The sequence below is a fragment of the Lolium rigidum genome, chromosome 7 (genome assembly GCF_022539505.1).
Source record: "Lolium rigidum isolate FL_2022 chromosome 7, APGP_CSIRO_Lrig_0.1, whole genome shotgun sequence".
Taxonomy (NCBI): Eukaryota; Viridiplantae; Streptophyta; class Magnoliopsida; order Poales; family Poaceae; genus Lolium; species Lolium rigidum.
In genome coordinates this window covers 67,019,423-67,039,705 of record NC_061514.1, presented here as the reverse complement: position 1 = coordinate 67,039,705, position 20,283 = coordinate 67,019,423, and the positions used below count along the sequence as shown (strand labels likewise).

The following is a 20,283-nucleotide window of genomic DNA, read 5'->3' as shown; positions in this document are numbered from 1 at the left end:
AAAACTTTTAAGCTCGGATGTGCCCTGAAAACTTAGTAGGCAACATATATTCAAAATTAATCATTCAAAACTGAAGCAAATCATAATTAATAATTGAGTTTACAAAATTCAAAAATGGAAGGAAATCATTCAAAATTCAGTTTCCAATAATCTCTACATACATACTTAGAGTTCACACAACCTGAGTGCACATAATCTCAGTGCACATAACCTCAGTTCACATAATCTCACTAGCTCACATAATCAATACTTAGAGTTTAAATGTTTATGAAAGTTGGAGAATGGAGAATGAAGAGGTTGTGTGGCAGAATCTTTTGAGGAAAAAAATACAGTAAGAAAATATTGTATGCTTGCAGAAAAATACCAGGCCAGTCACATTTCTAGCACGGATTAATGAATGAAGAAGATTTTTTTTCAAATTTTGTAGGAAAGACATTGGTAATGGTAAATGAATAAGGTTCTGGGAGGACCTTTGGTGGGGGAATAACCTTTTTGTGTGTACAATTTAGTACTGTAGATTATATCACTTGACTTTTGGTACTAATATTTTTGTCTATGATGTGTTTGAAAAAAGAGGGTTGTTATCATGTTCGAGAGAACGTTGTGAGGGAGAAATTGTTGTTCCGAGACAAAAGTTACTGGAGTGTTGTTCTAGTGTTTGGGTGAATGATTTTTTTTAAATGGGGTGAGCCCCGGCCTCTGCATCGGTTGATGCACACAACCTTTTATTAATAACCTTAAAATTCAACGTTTACAATTCAAGGATCAACGAGGGTCGATACAAAAATCAACTACCGAAAAAAGAGAAAACATCTCAGCAAACTAGGCATCATGAAGTCTCTTAATAGGCCGCCAAGTAGCCTGGTAGAAAATATCCTGGGCAACCATTCGAAGGCGGTTGCATCCAGAAACCATGCACTCCCGTTGAATGATATGGAAGACATTTCTAAATGGTTACTCACAAAATCTGGTGTTTTACCGTTGATTCAGTGCATATGGCTTTGAAGATATGTGCAGTTAAATGGCCACATAGGAACTTTTGGTTTGTTAAATTTCCTTTGAAAATTAAAGTTTTCATTTGGTTAGCTTTATGTAAGAGTATTCTCACAAAATATGTCTTAATTAGGAGTGGATGGAAAGGTGAGGATAGTAAGTGTTGCTTTTGTGATGATCTTAAAACTATAGATGGGCGTATGCATAAGGGAAGATTTGAAAATCTTCAGTCTCGTATGTGTAAACATCTGATGTTATGGGGTGATAGCAGGATATCTAGATCTAGTGATCCACCAAGTGAATCCCTCTTCTTTCTCCAAAAAAGATGCAAGAAATAGTGGAGGGATCAAGAGTAGGAACAAGCTCTTCTAGGTCAACAATGGAGGAGAGAGAATAGATTGGGAAGAGTGATACGTCCAATTTGCGTCACTATTTTATATCATAATTTGCTGTTATTCATTGATATATTTCATATTTGGAGATAATACTTATGTTATTTCATCTATTTTGCATGTTTCATGATTATTGGAGGATCGCGCACCGGAGTCGGGATTCTCGCTGGAAAAAGCGCCGTCGAGAATGCAATATTTCGGAAGATCAACGGTTGACGGAAATTATATGAAAAATCCTATTTTTCCGGAAGACGAAGGGAGCCGGAAGGGGAGCCGAGGGGACCCGAGGTGGGCCCACCCCATAGGCCGGCGCGGCCCAAGGCCCGGCCGCGCCGCCCGTGAGGAGGGGGCCCACAGCCCCCTCTCGCCTCCTTTTCTTCGCGTACGCCTTCGTCCCGAAAACCTAAGGTCCGGGGGTACATCGCGAAGAGCCACGGCCCGCCTCTGCGGGGCGGAGAACACCAGAGAGAAAAGAGCTCTCCGGCAGGCTGAAATCCGCCGGGGAAATTCCCTCCCGGAGGGGGAAATCGACGCCATCGTCACCGTCATCGAGCTGGACATCATCTCCATCACCATCATCATCATCTTCATCATCATCACCGCCGTCTCCACCGCTGCACGCCGTCACCGCTGTAACAATTTGGGTTTGATCTTGATTGTTTGATAGGGGAAACTCTCCCGGTGTTGATTTCTACTTGTTATTGATGCTATTGAGTGAAACCGTTGAACCAAGGTTTATGTTCAGATTGTTATTCATCATCATATCACCTCTGATCATGTTCCATATGATGTCTCGTGAGTAGTTCGTTTAGTTCTTGAGGACATGGGTGAAGTCTAAATGTTAGTAGTGAAATATGGTTGAGTAATATTCAATGTTATGATATTTAAGTTGTGGTGTTATTCTTCTAGTGGTGTCGTGTGAACGTCGACTACACGACACTTCACCTTTATGGTCCTAGGGGAATGCATCTTGTACTCGTTTGCCAATTGCGGGGTTGCCGGAGTGACGAAACCCGAGCCCCCATTGGTATATCGATGCGGGAGGGATAGCGAGGATCTCGAGTTTAAGGCTGTGGTTAGATTTATCTTAATTACTTTCTTGTAGTTGCGGATGCTTGCAAGGGGTATAATCACAAGTATGTATTAGTCCTAGGAAGGGCGGTACATTAGCATAGGTTCACCCACACAACACTTATCAAAACAATGAAGATTAATTAGCCGTATGTAGCGAAAGCACTAGACTAAAATCCCGTGTGTCCTCGAGAACGTTTGGTTATTATAAGCAAACAAACCGGCTTGTCCTTTGTGCCACTAGATGCAATTATTACTCTCGCACTTTACTTACTCGTACTTTATTCATCTGTTACATCAAAACCCCCTTAATACTTGTCTGTGAGCATTTACAGTGAATCCTTCATCGAAACTGCTTGTCAACACCTTCTGCTTCTCGTTGGGATCGACATTTTTACTTATCGAAGATACTACGATACACCCCCTATACTTGTGGGTCATCAAGACTATTTTTCGGCGCCGTTGCCGGGGAGTGAAGCGCTATTGGTAAGTGGAATTGGTAAGGGAAATTTCTACTGTTTGTGCTGATTTTATTTCTGCCTGTTGCTATAATTCATTATGGAGAGATCTTCTCTTGAGTGTTTATTTGGGAAATCTACTACTACTGAAAAGGTAGTGGATGAGGCGCCAGGTAAGGAAGAAATACCATACAAAATACCTATGAAAATTATTAGGGGATGGAACTGTCCACCCTGGAGATCATTTACTGTTCTTACATGAATTATGCGGTTTATTCAAGTGTGCAGGTATTGCTATGGATGAAGTGAGGAAGAAACTATTCTCTATATCGTCGTGCGGTAAAGCGGCGCATTGGTATAAATTACTTGGATAATGGGGATTCTCTTGAATGGAATGATATTGTGCCCCGGTTTTATTCTAAGTTCTATCCTCCAAGTGAGATTCACAAAGATCGGAATCGCATATATAATTTTTGGCCTCATGAAGGAGAGAGTATTGCCCAAGCGTGGGGGAGATTGAAGTCTTTAATGCTCAAATGCCCCATTCATGAGCTTCCTGGTAATATTATTATTGATAATTTCTATGCAAGACTTTCTTTTCAAGACAAGACATTGCTGGATACTTCTTGTTCTGGATCATTTACACGCAACAAGGAAGAGTTTAAACGGGACCTTCTTAATCGGATCCAAGAAAATACTGAAGGATGGGAGAACGACAAGGATAGAGAATCAGGTATAAATTATGATTATAAATGCATTGAAGCTTTTATGGATGCGATAAATTTCGTAATATGAGTGCTACTTATGGTCTTGATTCTCAAGTTGCTTGCAAATCTTTATAAAGCTTTTGCTTCTCATTATGAATTGCCTAAGAAGAACTTTGATAAGTATCATGAACCGTATAAAGATAAAATTGATTCATCTATAAATAAATGTGTTGTAGTGGAAACTGTTGATCATGTTATTCCTGAAGCTTATATTGAAAAAACTCCTTTCCCTGCTAAAATGAAGGAGTACTCGTTATAAATAGTGCGGTTCATAAAAGTGAAAAGAAACCTGTAGAACTCGAAGAACAAATAAAAGTTGAACCTATCTGTTGCAATTGTTAAAGATCTTGTGACTGAAAATGTGGAGGATGGTCATATTATTTTCACGTGAAGATGCCTCTAATATTGTTTCACATCCTAATAAGTCCAAGCAAGCTAGTGTTCCTATGCTATCTGTTAGAATTGGTGATCATTGTTATTATGGTTTATGTGATATTGGTGCAAGTATTAGTGCTATTCGTTATGAGCTTTACACGGAGATTATGCACGAAATTAGTTCTTGTGAACTTGAAGATATTGATGTGGTTATTCGGCTGGCTAATAGAGAAACTATCTCTCCAATTGGTATTGTTCGAGATGTGGAAGTTCTATGTGGTAAGATTAAATATCCTGCTGACTTTTTGGTACTTGGTTCTGCTGCTAGTAAATATTGTCCTATCATTTTTGGTAGACCTTTTCTAAATACTTGTGGAGCTATTATAGATTGCAAGAAAGAGAAAATTTTGACTAAATTTGTTGGTGAATCTTATGAGTTTAACTTCTCTAAATTTACCAAAACTCCTTATAAAATTGATTCGCCTAATAGTGATTTTAAAGTTGAACAGTGTGCATCTATTGCTCTTGCTCCTAGTAATCCTTTGCAGCAACATTTGGAAAATAGTGAGAGTGAAGTTTTTAGGGAAGAAAGAGATGAGCTTGATGAAATTTTCCTTCGTCAACCTATTCTTAAGCATGATTTACCGGTGGAAGATCCGGGTACAACACCACCACCAAAGGAAGATCCTGTCTTTGATTTAAAACCATTGCTCGATAATCTTAAATATGCTCATATTGATGATAAGAAAATATATCCTGTTATTATTAGTTCTAAGCTTTCGGAGTTTGAAGAAGAAAGGTTATTGGAAATACTGAAGAAACACCGAGGTGCTATTGGCTACACTCTTGATGACTTGAAGGGGATTTCTCCCTCTATTTGCCAACACGCCATTAATATGGAAGATGATGCGAAGCTCGTTGTTGAACCTCGAGCATCGTCTAATTCCTAAGATGAAGGATGTGGTAAGAAATGAGGTATTAAGACTCCTTGAAGCTGGTATTATATATCCTATTGCCGATAGTAGATGGGTTAGTCCTGTGCATTGTGTTCCTAAGAAAGGAGGAATGACTGTTGTGCCTAATGATAATGATGAGCTCATACCTCAAAGAGTAGTTGTAGGGTATAGAATGTGCATTGATTATCGAAAAGTTAATAAGGTTACTAAGAAAGATCATTACCCTTTGCCTTTTATTGATCAAATGTTAGAAAGGTTATCTAAAAATACTCATTTTTTCTTTCTTGATGGTTATTCTGGGTTTTCACAAATTGTTGTTAAAACTAAAGATCAAGAGAAAACCACTTTCACTTGTCCCTATGGAACTTATGCTTATAGGCGTATGCCTTTTGGTTTATGTAATGCTCCTGCTACTTTTCAAAGATGCATGTCCGCTATTTTTCATGGCTTTTGTGAGAGTATTGTAGAGGTATTCATGGACGATTTTTCCGTCTATGGAAATTCTTTTGATAATTGCTTGCGGAACCTTGATAAAGTTTTGCAGAGATGTGAAAAAACTAACCTTGTTCTTAATTGGGAGAAATGCCACTTTATGGTTAATGAAGGAATTGTATTGGGACATAAAATTTCCGAGAGAGGTATTGAAGTTGATAGAGCTAAAGTTGAAGCCATTGAGAAGATGCCCTATCCTAGGGATGTTAAAGGTATTCGTAGTGTTCTTGGTCATTCTGGGTTTTATAGGAGGTTTATTAAAGACTTCTCCAAGATTTCAAAGCCTCTTACTAATCTTCTTCAAAAAGACGTACCTTTTTTTTTATGATGATTGTAAGGAAGCTTTTGAAACTCTAAAGAAAGCCTTAACAACTGCCCCTATAGTTGAACCTCCTGATTGGAACTTACCATTTGAAATTATGTGTGATGCTAGTGATTTTGCTGTAGGCGCTGTTCTTGGATAGCGAGTAGATAAAAAACTGAATGTTATTCATTATGCTAGTAAAACTCTTGATGCTGCTCAAAGAAATTATGCTACTACTGAAAAAGAATTGTTAGCTGTAGTCTTTGCTTGTGATAAGTTTAGATCTTATATCGTTGATTCAAAAGTTACTATTCATACTGATCATGCTTTGCAATCGGATACCTTATGCAAAAGAAAGATGCTAAGCCAAGGCTTATTAGATGGGTACTTCTGTTGCAAGAATTTGATTTACATATTGTAGATAGGAAAGGTGCTGATAATCCCGTTGCTTGATAATTTGTCTAGATTGGAAAATATTGCTTATGATCCTGTTCTGTTAATGATAGTTTTCCAAATGAACAATTGGCTGTAATAAAGGTGAGCTCGTGAGACAAGTCCTTGGTATGCTGATTATGCTAACTTTATTGTTTCCAAGTACTTGCCTCCAACCTTTTCAGCTCAGCAAAGGAGGAAATTCTTTTATGACTTGAGGCATTATTTTTGGGATGACCCACACTTATATAAAGAAGGAGTGGATGGTATTCTGCGAAGATGTGTTCCCGAATATGAGCAACAAGAGATATTGAGTAAATGGCATGGTAGTGCTTATGGAGGACATTACGCCGGAGATAGAACCGCGCAAAAGGTTCTACAATCAAGTTTTTATTGGCCAACTCTCTTCAAAGATCCAAGGAAGTTTATTTTATCTTGTGATGAATGTCAAAGGGTTGGTAATATCTCCAGACGCAATGAAATGCCTGTGAATTATACTCTTGTTATTGAACCGTTTGATTGTTGGGGATTTGACTTCGTGGGACCTTTTCCCTCTTCAGAAGGTAACACTCATATACTTGTTGCTGTTGATTATGTTACTAAATGGGTGGAAGCCATACCTACAAAAAGTGCTGATGGTGAGACCTCTTTAAAAATGCTTTTAGACATTATTTTTCCTAGATTTGGAGTTCCTAGATATATTATGACAGATGGAGGTTCTCATTTTTTTCATGGTGGTTTTAGAAAAACTCTTGCTAAATATGGTATTAATCATAGAATTGCTTCCGCTTATCATCCTCAAACTAGTGGGCAGGTAGAACTATCAAATAGAGAAATTAAATCTATCTTGCAAAAGACTGTTAATAAAACTAGAAAGAATTGGGCTAGTAAATTGAAGGAAGCACTATGGGCTTATAGAACTGCTTATAAAAACCCCATGGGAATGTCACCTTATAAAATGGTTTATGGAAAAGCTTGTCATTTACCTTTAGAACTAGAGCACAAAGCTTATTGGGCTGTTAGAGAACTAAACAAAGATCCTAAACTAGCCGGTAATAAGAGGTTGCTGCTATTAAGTTCTCTAGATGAATGGAGAAGTGAAGCTTATGAAAATGCTAAACTCTTTAAAGAGAAAGTTAAGAAATGGCATGATAGAAGGATTATCAAAAGAGAGTTTAATATTGGGGATAAAGTCCTATTGTATCGGTCTCGTCTCAGATTCTTTGCGGGGAAATTACTCTCGAAATGGGAAGGACCATATGTTGTTGAGGAGGTGTATCGTTCAGGAGCAATTAAAATTAGTTCTCTCCAGGGCAATGCCACGCAAGTGGTGAATGGACAAAGACTCAAGCATTATATCTCAGGTGATTCTTATAATGTAGATGTTGATGTTATTCGAGTGGAAACACCAGAGGCTTTCATCAAAGGTCAAATTGACGATCCGCCGGAACTCGACATTGAATAGGTAACGAGTACAGGTAATAAAAAGTTCGCGATTTACTTTCCGAACAATGTTTTTGCTGTTTTTGGAAAATATGAAAAATTACGAGATCGAAACGGAGTGGAGGAGACGCACGAGGGCGTGCCCCCATAGGCCGGCGCGGCCGGGCCTTGGCCCGCGCCGCCCTATGAGCTGGCCGCCTCGTCGCCCCTTTCCGACTCCGGTTCGACCCGGTACTTTCCTTATGACATAAAAATTCCTGCTATATAATCCCCGGACCCCTGGAGGTCCGTATATCGTTTTCTCGACGTGTTTTGTTTCGAGCTGTTTACGCCGGGATCTATTTTCAATCTAGGAGCACCATGGCCTCCAACAATAAGGGCAAGGGGCTTTCGGATGAAGATATTCAAGATCCCGAGTGGAAAGAGGTGGACGAGAGCGTCAAGGAAGAAGATGAAGAAGAAGTGGAGGAAGACTCGCGCGCATACCCGCGTGCTACCGTCGCAAGCATCAAAGTGGTGGATAACCCTTTTAGTGCAAACAGGAGCGCAAGAATTCGCACCGGAGGAAGGGTTCCACGTCATTACCTAGCTCCAAAGACATCTTCTTCAGGCACTTACCATCCCTTCCGCAATCTAATCTACAATAATCAAATTGAAAGGACTCCCAAGGCAGCATTGCCTAGCAATTGGGATATAGATCGTTCTAACACTGCAAGAAGGACGAAGCCTAAAGCTGAAGGGTGGGGAAATAACTCCAAGAATTGGGACTCGCCGTCGGACATACTTCTTAATCGCGTCGAGCACAATTCGGAGATGATCCGCAACCTCATGTACAAGATTGATGAGCTTCGGGAGCTTGTGGAGAAGCTTGTCGGGAATTCATCACCACCATCGCCAAAGGAGTAATTCATCATCGGTATTGGCATCCCCTTGGTTTGTTCCAAGCTTGGGGAGTGCCGCGGTATCACATCATCACTACCTTTTACTTTTTACTATCAAGTAGTGTCATATCATGAGTAGGGAAGTTATCATATAAGATGGGTTGCAGTGTGGAAGTATCTCTCCTCTAGTTGGTTGTCTATGTATCCCTTGGTGTGAGTTATCGTTATGAAATATTAATGAGAAGTCTTATCATTTACATACTGCACACCTCATTTTAGTTTGCAATTTCTATTATATGATTGATCTTGATTTTAGTATTGGTACCACTTTGGGAGCATTGAGTAAATCTATTTGGTTTTGGCAAACTTAGCATTGGTCAATAGCAACAACACCTTGACGTTTAAGTAGAAAAGAGAAATATATATAGTTGTTTCATTGTCTTCCTTTCTTGTTAGCTCATAGCTTATTATTTTGAAGTTAAAATTGTTTGTGCTTACAAGGAAGTTGCATGATTGTTTCTATCACATGTATATTCGTTTGTTTCCCTCAACTTTTGTGCTTGCTAATTAACCTTGCTAGCCAAAGACCTGTACTGAGAAGGAATGCTTCTCGTGCATCCAAACCTCAACCCAAACCTATGCCATTTGTGTCCACCATATCTACCTACTACATGGTATTTCCTGCCATTCCAAGTAAATACTTCATGTGCTACCTTTAAACAATTCAAAAATTATTACTTCTTATTTGTGTCAATGTTTTATAGCTCATGAGGAAGTATGTGGTGTTTTATCTTTCAGTCTTGTTAGGAAGCTTCCACTAATGGACTAGTGGCTTCATCCACTTATCCTATAATTTTGCAAAAAGAGCCGGCAACGGGGTTCCCAGCCCCAATTAATCAACTTTCATTAATAATTCTCCTCACATGTTTTGCCCTGATTCATCAGTAAGCAACTTAATTTTGCAATAGACACTCCTCCATGGTATGAGATTGTTGGAAGGCACCCGAGGATTCGGTTAGCCATGGCTTGTGTAAGCAAAGGTTGGGGGGAGTGTCATCCTTAAATAAACTAAAGTACATGTGTAAACAAAAGAGAAGAGGGATGATCTACCTTGCTGGTAGAGATAACGTCCTTCATGGGAGCCGCTCTTTGGAGGTCTGTTTGGCAAGGGGGTTAGAGTACCCGCTACCATTCGTTGACAACAACAAACACCTCTTAAAATATTACTTTTATTCTCTTTATATGATTTCAAAACTGAAAAAGCTCTAGCACATGATTTAATCCCTGCTTCCCTCTGTGAAGGGTCTGTCTTTTACTTTATGTTGAGTCAGTAAACCTATTTCCCTCCATCTCAAGCAAGCATTTGAGTTGTTGTGATCAAACCATTATATTGTGATTTGCTTCATCATGTCTTTTACTCTTCCTTGTTTAGTACAAGTTTTATCTGAATGAATATAGCTTTGCAAGTTATCAATGATCATTATGATTGAGTATGCAAGATGAGCCATATAAACTTTAACATGAGAGCGCTGCTCGATAGATAAGAATAACTTGTTAATTGTTCTCTGACCAAGAACGAAGTTTGCCATCACCAACTATGATTTCTTATGCACCTTTATTTGTGATTACCTTATACTTGTTTCAAGTTGAGTTATATGAGAAAGTTGTTCACTAGAATGTCTTGTGTGAATGAATATGATGCTTCTTGTCCGTATTTGATTTATCGACTCTTCACTCCATAAACATGTGGTCCTGTTTACCGAGTTCAGTTTCGCTTGGGGACAAGCGAAGTCTAAGCTTGGGGGAGTTGATACGTCCAATTTGCATCACTATTTTATATCATAATTTGTCTGTTATTCATTGATATATTTCATATTTGGAGATAATACTTATGTTATTTCATCTATTTTGCATGTTTCATGATTATTGGAGGATCGCGCACCGGAGTCGGGATTCTGCTGGAAAAAGCGCCGTCGAGAATGCAATATTTCGGAAGATCAACGGTTGACGGAAATTATATGAAAAATCCTATTTTTCCAGAAGATGAAGGGAGCCAGAAGGGGGAGCCGAGGGGACCCGAGGTGGGCCCACCCCATAGGCCGGCGCGGCCCAAGGCCTGGCCGCGCCGCCCTGTGAGGAGGGGGCCCACAGCCCCCTCTCGCCTCCTTTTCTTCGTGTACGCCTTCGTCCCGAAAACCTAAGCTCCAGGGGTACATCGCGAAGAGCCACGGCCCGCCTCCGCGGGGCGGAGAACACCGGAGAGAAAAGAGCTCTCCGGCAGGCTGAAATCCGCCGGGAAATTCCCTCCCGGAGGGGAAATCGACGCCATCGTCACCGTCATCGAGCTGGACATCATCTCCATCACCATCATCATCATCTTCATCATCATCACCGCCGTCTCCACCGCTGCACGCCATCACCGCTGTAACAATTTGGGTTTGATCTTGATTGTTTGATAGGGGAAACTCTCCCGGTGTTGATTTCTACTTGTTATTGATGCTATTGAGTGAAACCGTTGAACCAAGGTTTATGTTCAGATTGTTATTCATCATCATATCACCTCCGATCATGTTCCATATGATGTCTCGTGAGTAGTTCGTTTAGTTCTTGAGGACATGGGTGAAGTCTAAATGTTAGTAGTGAAGTATGGTTGAGTAATATTCAATGTTATGATATTTAAGTTGTGGTGTTATTCTTCTAGTGGTGTCGTGTGAACGTCGACTACACGACACTTCACCTTTATGGGCCTAGGGGAATGCATCTTGTACTCGTTTGCCAATTGCGGGGTTGCCGGAGTGACAAAAACCTGAGCCCCCTTTGGTATATCGATGCAGGAGGGATAGCAGGATCTTAGAGTTTAAGGCTGTGGTTAGATTTATCTTAATTACTTTCTTGTAGTTGCGGATGCTTGCAAGGGGTATAATCACAAGTATGTATTAGTCCTAGAAGGGCGGTACATTAGCATAGGTTCACCCACACAACACTTATCAAAACAATGAAGATTAATTAGCCGTATGTAGCGAAAGCACTAGACTAAAATCCCGTGTGTCCTCGAGAACGTTTGGTTATTATAAGTAAACAAACCGGCTTGTCCTTTGTGCTAAAAAGGATTGGGCCACTAGCTGCAATTATTACTCTCGCACTTTACTTACTCGTACTTTATTCATCTGTTACATCAAAACCCCCTTAATACTTGTCTGTGAGCATTTACAGTGAATCCTTCATCGAAACTGCTTGTCAACACCTTCTGCTCCTCGTTGGGATCGACATTCTTACTTATCGAAGATACTACGATACACCCCCTATACTTGTGGGTCATCAAAGAGCTAGTGTGGAAAGAGGTGGGAGAAAAGTATAAATAAAGGGCACCGAAATATGTCCGTCAGAAAACCAGTCAGATTACCTTTTTTTTTGACAATCAATACCACATATATTCATAGTAACAAATAGTACATGGTAGAGATACATGAACTGACTCCAACGATTACAAAATAAAGTCTAAAAGATAGTAACAAATCTTCGAGGTCTTCAAATTCTTTCTTCTTCCGGGACCCAATCATGTACTCTTCTGAAGGCAGCCAAAGATAGGTAACGAACCATGGACCTGTAAATACCGACGAAAGTTCTTCCATAATTTTTTGAGCCGCAATGCCAAGGCTGCATGCACGCAACCATTAAAGCAATCGTTCAACATCGGCAAGAGTACCAACACTAGTATGTCAGGAAATAACAATCGACTAGGTTTTTCGTCGCCGATGGAGAGCCGAGAGTATGAATCACCATTGTCGAGGACGTAGCAGCCGGGACAAAAACTGCGATGATAATCCTCCTCGCAGAAACAACGAAAAAAGACCCAAAATCGATCTGGCGAAGCAAGATCTGAAGGCCCATACCTAGCTGATTGTAATGTTTCAACACCACCATTAACGTCGGGAAGGAGATCTCATCATCGAACGAAAGGCTGAAGATCACTTATTGCAGACGATGCCATCACCATTAGTTTTAGGTAATTAACTCCTCCTGACGCCAACGAATCCGACCGAAGGAGGGGGATCCGATCTATAGAGGAGGCTAAAGTGGAGGCGGCGGCTGTCTATTTTTGCTTTCGCTTAAACCTAATTCTGCGTACTCCCTCAGATCGGAGGAGTTAATTACCTAAAACTACCTTGTGGGAGGGGTACTACCTCTCGGGAATAAACAACAGAGAAAAGAACCCGAACCGGTACTACCTCCTTTTAAGACGGTACTACCGTTCGATTAAAACCAGTGCAAATCTGAATCTTAAGTAGAGAAAGAGGAGAGAGAAGCGGGTGCAGCACGCGGCAGCCGATTCAGCGCGCGTAGCGAGTGGGGCCAGCGGCAGGCGCATGCGGGAGCAAAGGCGGCGCACGCGCATGAGCAGGTTGACGCTCGATCCGGGCTAGCGAGGGCAGCGCGCGCAGCAAGTGGGCACTACTGGGCTGCGCCGTGCGGCGGCCTGGCTGGCGATTGGAGGTGGGTTGGACTGGGCCGACAGCCGGTGGGCAGGAGACGGCCTGGTGTGAGGGGAAAGCGGAGATGGGCTGCAGGGAAGAAGACAGCAAACGGCCCGGCCAGTACTTCCGATACGGTACCTGAGCCGGAAGCTCAACCGGTGGTACCGACCCTCTTTTTTTTTAATCAAATATGAGGTAACCGTAAAATGCATAACTTGAGATGGGAAACTCGGAATGGGGTGGAACCAATTTTTATGGAAAGAGAACGATAAGAGCTACCTCCACAAAAGGTGAAAACATGGAAACAAGTGGAGAATGATTTTATATAAATTTGGAGGTGCAACCTCTCAATACGGTAAACCGACACTACAAGAAATATGTTGACTGGTGACCCACCCTATTGGTCGTAGAAAAGGTCTTAGTAGTCCTTTCATGACCTTTTTTTGACCAAAAACAGTAGGTCTCATATCGAGGGTCAGTAATTGCAAGTCACAACCTTTTTTCTAATTGGTCATGGACTTCTACGACCAAAACAGAAGGTCATGGGCCTATGACCAATTATTTTGGTCAAAGTCTATCTATCATGTACACGTCAGCCAATCCTATGTGGCAGCAGATTCAGCCTGGTCCAATTTGGCCTTCTAAATGGGCCAAGCCCAATTATTCAGCCTACTGAGTTGTGTTTTCCAGGTCCATATGAGCCTGTTTTTTCAATTTTTTCCTGGGCCGCAGCCTATTTCCATTTGGGTCTTGGCCTTTTTACAGCCCAACTGCTTTTTTAGACCTTGGCCTTTTTTACAACCAGTTTTGTTTTCTAGATTTATATAAATTGTTTTTAGGAATTTATCCATTAGGAATGGCCCTTTCACAGCCCATTTACTTGACCAGTATTTGGGCTGAGGCCTATTTAACCACTTCCAGCATTTGGGCCATGGCCAAGATTCAAATAAATATTTCAACTCAGAATTTACAATTTTATCGAATACCACAATAATCTCAACAATAACAGAAGATATTACTTCAGCTTCTCAGCACAGAACATATCCTTTCATCACATAATAAATATCACATTATCACTTAATATCTCACAGGTTCAAAATTCACAGAAGAGAGCCAACATTCACCAAGAACTAACACAGAAGTGTCTAGCCAAAAAAGAGAGCCAGCACATAAGTTTAAGAAATAGTTCTGTGAACTAGTCCAACACATGGCAAACTTGTTCACAGAACTACTCATCACATGTAGCAGCTCAAGTGCATAGACATTAAACTCGTCACCGAGCTGTGCCACCTGAAGGGTACTCTCGTGTGCATCGACAGCACGCTTGCCTCGCCGATCAACCAGAAGCCGCTCACCCTCGGCGCCGACATTGTCGTGCACTCCGCCACAAAGTACATCGCCGGCCATCACGACGCTTACAGCTTCCTTTAGAAAGTTTGTACTACCATTAATTTGTCTTCATATTAATTAAAGTATCTGCTCTTGCTTTTCAATTTCAGGTTATCGTAGGATGCATCAGTGGCTCCCAGGAGCTCATCAAGACAATACGCGCATGGCACCAAGACCTCGGCGGCGCCATCAGTCCGGTATGTACCACAAAATATTGATGTGGTACATCAAATAGACGTTCTAATTCGTTCACGCTTGGAGTTGGACTTTATCCTTCAAAGCTAACAGCTTCCACCACAACTTACTGCAGGATGCGGCCTACATGATCATACGTGGGCTCAAGACAATGGCGCTGCGCGTGGAGACCCAAAACCGGACGTCTTTGCGCATGGCACGTCTGCTCGAGAACCATCCGAAGATCGAACATGTGTACTACCCTGGGCTCAAGAGCAGCCCGTGGCACCACATCGCCGAGAGCCGGATGACCGGTTTTGGCGGCAGCGTCGCGCCTTTGAAGTGGCGTCGGACCTGCAGGGCGTCATGAGGTTTATAGACGCGCTCGAGATACCCTTCATCGCAACATCGCTCGGCGGGTGCGAGAGCCTCGTGCAGCAGCCGGCGGTCATGTCCTTCTGGTACGTCACGTTATATAGGATTATTTATGTTTGCAGTTCATAGATGCACCGTGCATGATAGAATTTTTTGACTTACATACATGAATTTCTGTTTTCATCAGGGGTCAGAGAGACGAGGAGAAGGCCAAGATTGGGATCAAGGATAACTTGGTGAGGTTCAGTTTCGGGATTGAGAAGTTTGAGGATCTCAGGGATGACATTCTCCAAGCCCTGGAGAAGATGTAGGACTATTTTTTGATGAACAATTAATTGTGTAGCGACTTTGATAAAACTAGCTAGGTAGAAACCTTTCTGTAGATATAATAGCCTAATAGGTAGTTGACTTGCGCTAAAGTTCAGACACGGATTCTTTTATTTCATGAAGGCAAACTCAAGTTTGCTGATAACATAAATATATGCTTCGGGCCATATTTAATTGATTCTTGATAAACTTTAAAGAAGGACTATTAGGGCATTTCTCGGATGTGTCCCGAACTTTTTTTAGGACACTTCTTGGATGTGCTCCGAAAACTTTTAAGCTCGGATGTGCCCTGAAAACTTAGTAGGCAGCATATATTCAAAATTAATCATTCAAAACTGAAGCAAATCATAATTAATAATTGAGTTTACAAAATTCAAAAATGGAAGGAAATCATTCAAAATTCAGTTTCCAATAATCTCTACATACATACTTAGAGTTCACACAACCTAAGTGCACATAATCTCAGTGCACATAACCTCAGTTCACATAATCTCACTAGCTCACATAATCAATACTTAGAGTTTAAATGTTTATGAAAGTTGGAGAATGGACAATGAAGAGGTTGTGTGGCAGAATCTTTTGAGGAAAAAAATATAGTAAGAAAATATTGTATGCTTGCAGAAAAATACCAGGCCAGTCACATTTCTAGCACGGATTAATGAATGAAGAAGATTTTTTTTCAAATTTTGTAGGAAACACATTGGTAATGGTAAATGAATAAAGTTCTGGGAGGACCTTTGGTGGGGGAATAACCTTTTTGTGTGTACAATTTAGTACTGTAGATTATATCACTTGACTTTTGGTACCAATATTTTTGTCTATGATGTGTTTGAAAAAAGAGGGTTGTTATCATGTTCGAGAGAACGTTGTGAGGGAGAAATTGTTGTTCTGAGACAAAAGTTACTGGAGTGTTGTTCTAGTGTTTGGCTGAATGATTTTTTTTTTGAAATGGGGTGAGCCCCGGCCTCTGAATCGGTTGATGCACACAACCTTTTATTAATAACCTTAAAATTTAACGTTTACAATTCAAGGATCAACGAGGGTCGATACAAAAATCAACTACCGAAAAAAGAGAAAACATCTCAGCAAACTAGGCATCATGAAGTCTCTTAATAGGCCGCCAAGTAGCCTGGTAGAAAATATCCTGGGCAACCATTCGAAGGCGGTTGCATCCAGAAACCATGCAATCCCGTTGAATGATATGGAAGACATTTCTAAATGGTTACTCACAAAATCTGGTGTTTTACCGTTGATTCAATGCATATGGCTTTGAAGATATGTGCAGTTAAATGGCCACATAGGAACTTTTGGTTTGTTAAATTTCCTTTGAAAATTAAAGTTTTCATTTGGTTAGCTTTCTGTAAGAGTATTCTCACAAAATATGTCTTAATTAGGTGATAGCAGGGTATCTAGATCTAGTGATCCACCAAGTGAATCCCTCTTCTTTCTCCAAAAAAGATGCAAGAAATAGTGGAGGGATCAAGAGTAGGAACAAGCTCTTCTAGGTCAACAATGGAGGAGAGAGAATATATGGGGAAGAGCTAGTGTGGAAAGAGGTGGGAGAAAAGTATAAATAGAGGGCACCAAAATATGTCCGTCAGAAAACCAGTCAGATTACCTTTTTTGACAATCAATACCACATATATTCATAGTAAAAAATAGTACATGGTAGAGATACATGAACTGACTCCAACGTTTACAAAATAAAGTCTAAAAGATAGTAACAAATCTTCGAGGTCTTCAAATTCTTTCTTCTTCCGGGACCCAATCATGTACTCTTCTGAAGGCAGCCAAAGATAGATAACGAACCATGGACCTGTAAATACCGACGAAAGTTCTCCCATAATTTTTTGAGCTGCAATGCCAAGGCTGCATGCACGCACGCAACCATTAAAGCAATCATTCAACATCGGCAAGAGTACCAACACTAGTATGTCAGGGAATAACAATCGACTAGCTTTTTCGTCGCCGATGAAGAGCCGAGAGTATGAATCACCATTGTTGAGGACGTAGCAGCCGGGACAAAAACTGCGATGATAATCATCCTCGCGGAAACAACGACAAAAGACCCAAAATCGATCTGGCGAAGCAAGATCTGAAGGCCCATACCTAGCTGATTGTAATGTTTCAACACCACCATTAACGTCGGGAAGGAGATCTCGTCGTCGAACGAAAGGCTGAAGATCACTTATTGCAGACGATGCCATCTCCATTAGTTTTAGGTAATTAACTCCTCCTGACGCAAACGAAGCTGACCGAAGGAGGGGGATCCGATCTATAGAGGAGGCTAAAGTGGAGGCGGCGACTGTCTATTTTTGCTTTCGCTTAAACCTAATTCTGCGTACTCCCTCAGATCGGAGGAGTTAATTACCTAAAACTACCTTGTGGGAGGGGTACTACCTCTCGGGAATAAACAACAGAGAAAAGAACCCGAACCGGTACTACCTCCTTTTAAGACGGTACTACCGTTCGATTAAAACCAGTGCAAATCTGAATCTTAAGTAGAGAAAGAGGAGAGAGAAGCGGGTGCAGCGCGCGACAGCCGATTCAGTGCGCGCAGCGAGTGGGGCCAGTGGCAGGCGCATGCGGGAGCAACGGCGGCGCATGAGCAAGTTGACGCTCGATCCGGGCGAGCGAGGGCAGCGCACGCAGCAAGTGGGCGCTACTGGGCTGCGCTGTGCGGCGGCCTGACTGGCGATTGGAGGTGGGCTAGACTGGGCCGGCAGCCGGTGGGCAGGAGGCGGCCTGGTGTGAGGGGAAAGCGGAGATGGGCTGCGGGGAAGAAGACAGCAAACGGCCCGGCCGGTACTTCCGATACGGTACCTGAGCCGAAAGCTCAATCGGTGGTACCGGCCCTCTTTTCTTTTTTTCTTTTTAAATCAAATATGAGGTAACCGTAAAATGCATAACTTGAGATAGGAAACTCGGAATGGGGTGGAACCAATTTTTATGGAAAGAGAACGATAAGAGCTACCTCCACAAAAGGTGAAAACATGGAAACAAGTGGAGAATGATTTTATATAAATTTGGAGGTGCAACCTCTCAATACGGTAAACCGACACTACAAGAAATATGTTGACTGGTGACCCACCCTATTGGTCGTAGAAAAGGTCTTAGTAGTCCTTTCATGACCTTTTTTTGACCAAAAACAGTAGGTCTCATATCGAGAGTCAGTAATTGCAAGTCACAACCTTTTTTTCTAATTGGTCATGGACTTCTACGACCAAAACAGAAGGTCATGGGCCTATGACCAATTATTTTGGTCAAAGTCTATCTATCCTGTACACGTCAGCCAATCCTACGTGGCAGCAGATTCAGCCTGGTCCAATTTGGCCTTCTAAATGGGCCAAGCCCAATTACTCAGCCTAGTGAGTTGTGCTTTCCAGGTCCATACGAGCCTGTTTTTTCAATTTTTCCTGGGCCGCAGCCTATTTCCATTTGGGTCTTGGCCTTTTTACAGCCCAACTGCTTTTTTAGACCTTGGCCTTTTTTACAACCAGTTCTGTTTTCTAGATTTATATAAATTGTTTTTAGGAATTTATCCATTAGGAATGGCCCTTTCACAGCCCATTTACTTGACCAGTATTTGGGCCGAGGCCTATTTAACCACTTCCAGCATTTGGGCCATGGCCAAGATTCAAATAAATATTTCAACTCAGAATTTACAATTTTATCGAATACCACAATAATCTCAACAATAACAGAAGATATTACTTCAGCTTCTCAACACAGAACATATCCTTTCATCACATAATAAATATCACATTATCACTTAATCTCTCACAGGTTCAAAATTCTCACAGGTTCAAAATTCACAGAAGAGAGCCAACACATTCACCAAGAACTAACACAGAAGTCTCTAGCCAAAAAAGAGAGCCAACACAGAAGTTTAAGAAATAGTTCTGTGAACTAGTCCAACACATGGCAAACTTGTTCAGAGAACTACTCATCACATATAGCAGCTCAAGCCTAGTTACCAATAGCCCTAGCTCCAAAAAGAGCTATGAAGTGATTAAATTTCTCCTCTTGCTCTTGTGTCTTCTTCAGCAACAGCTCATACTCCGCACCGCGGGCAGCTTGTGCGGCTTCAGATTCTTCCGACTTCTTCTTCAAAGCAGCAACCTCTTCTCGCATAGCTTCACCTTGCATTTCAGACCTTGCCAGCTTGTCCTTGAGGTCACAAACATGGGCAGACATGGTAGTAGACTTGGTGGCAGATGACCTTGACTCCAGCCCGACATTCACCAAGAATGTGCTTGCAGGGCATTTCTGCTTCAGCACTTGGCCAACAACTTGGACATCCGACATGGGATGTTGACCTTCAGGTACCGGATGATTCATCCTCCTCTCCATCTCAGCCTGCATGAACAGATATTAGATGCAATAGTATGAATCAAACAAGCAACAATTACATGACCAGCAGTTATTAACTAAACCAAACCAAGCGCACAAGTTAAACTAGAAAGACACATGTTTCCATCTAAAACATTTAGCAATGTGAACTAGTGTTTACAAAAACAGTATATAAGGCATGAAAATGATAATGCTCAACATTTTTGCCATAGCATAATCGACTTTGACTCGACCAATTCATTCAAGAAGCTGACACAAACATGAAGTATCCCTGAGCATTGCCAACAATCTTAAAGGCACAAGTACATGACCAGCAGTTGAAATGACTTACAATAACAATCTTGGATGTTTCTGAAAACCCATTCTTTGTGTTGTTTTGTGTGGCCTTGAACAAGTCAAGCGCGGTCAGCTCCTCACCATTGCGCTCCTCCTTCTGAAATGTTATTGAACGAGAGTCAAACGGCAAGATTTTGAGAGAAAAGATACTTGGGCCTAATAAAGAGAAAACATGCATTGTTCTTACAGTGGCATAGATATATGCTGCATAGGACCTAGAACCAGTTTTTGCTAAAATTTCACCTTCAATCTATTCGCCTTGTTCGATTCACAGGTTTTCTACAAAAAAA

General features: G+C 41.4%; 1 pseudogene; it reads left to right on the top strand.

Moving 5' to 3' along the window:
* Positions 1-13,552: 13,552 nt before the first annotated feature.
* Positions 13,553-15,493, top strand: LOC124671487 (annotated as a pseudogene).
* The last annotated feature ends 4,790 nt before the right edge of the window (positions 15,494-20,283 follow it).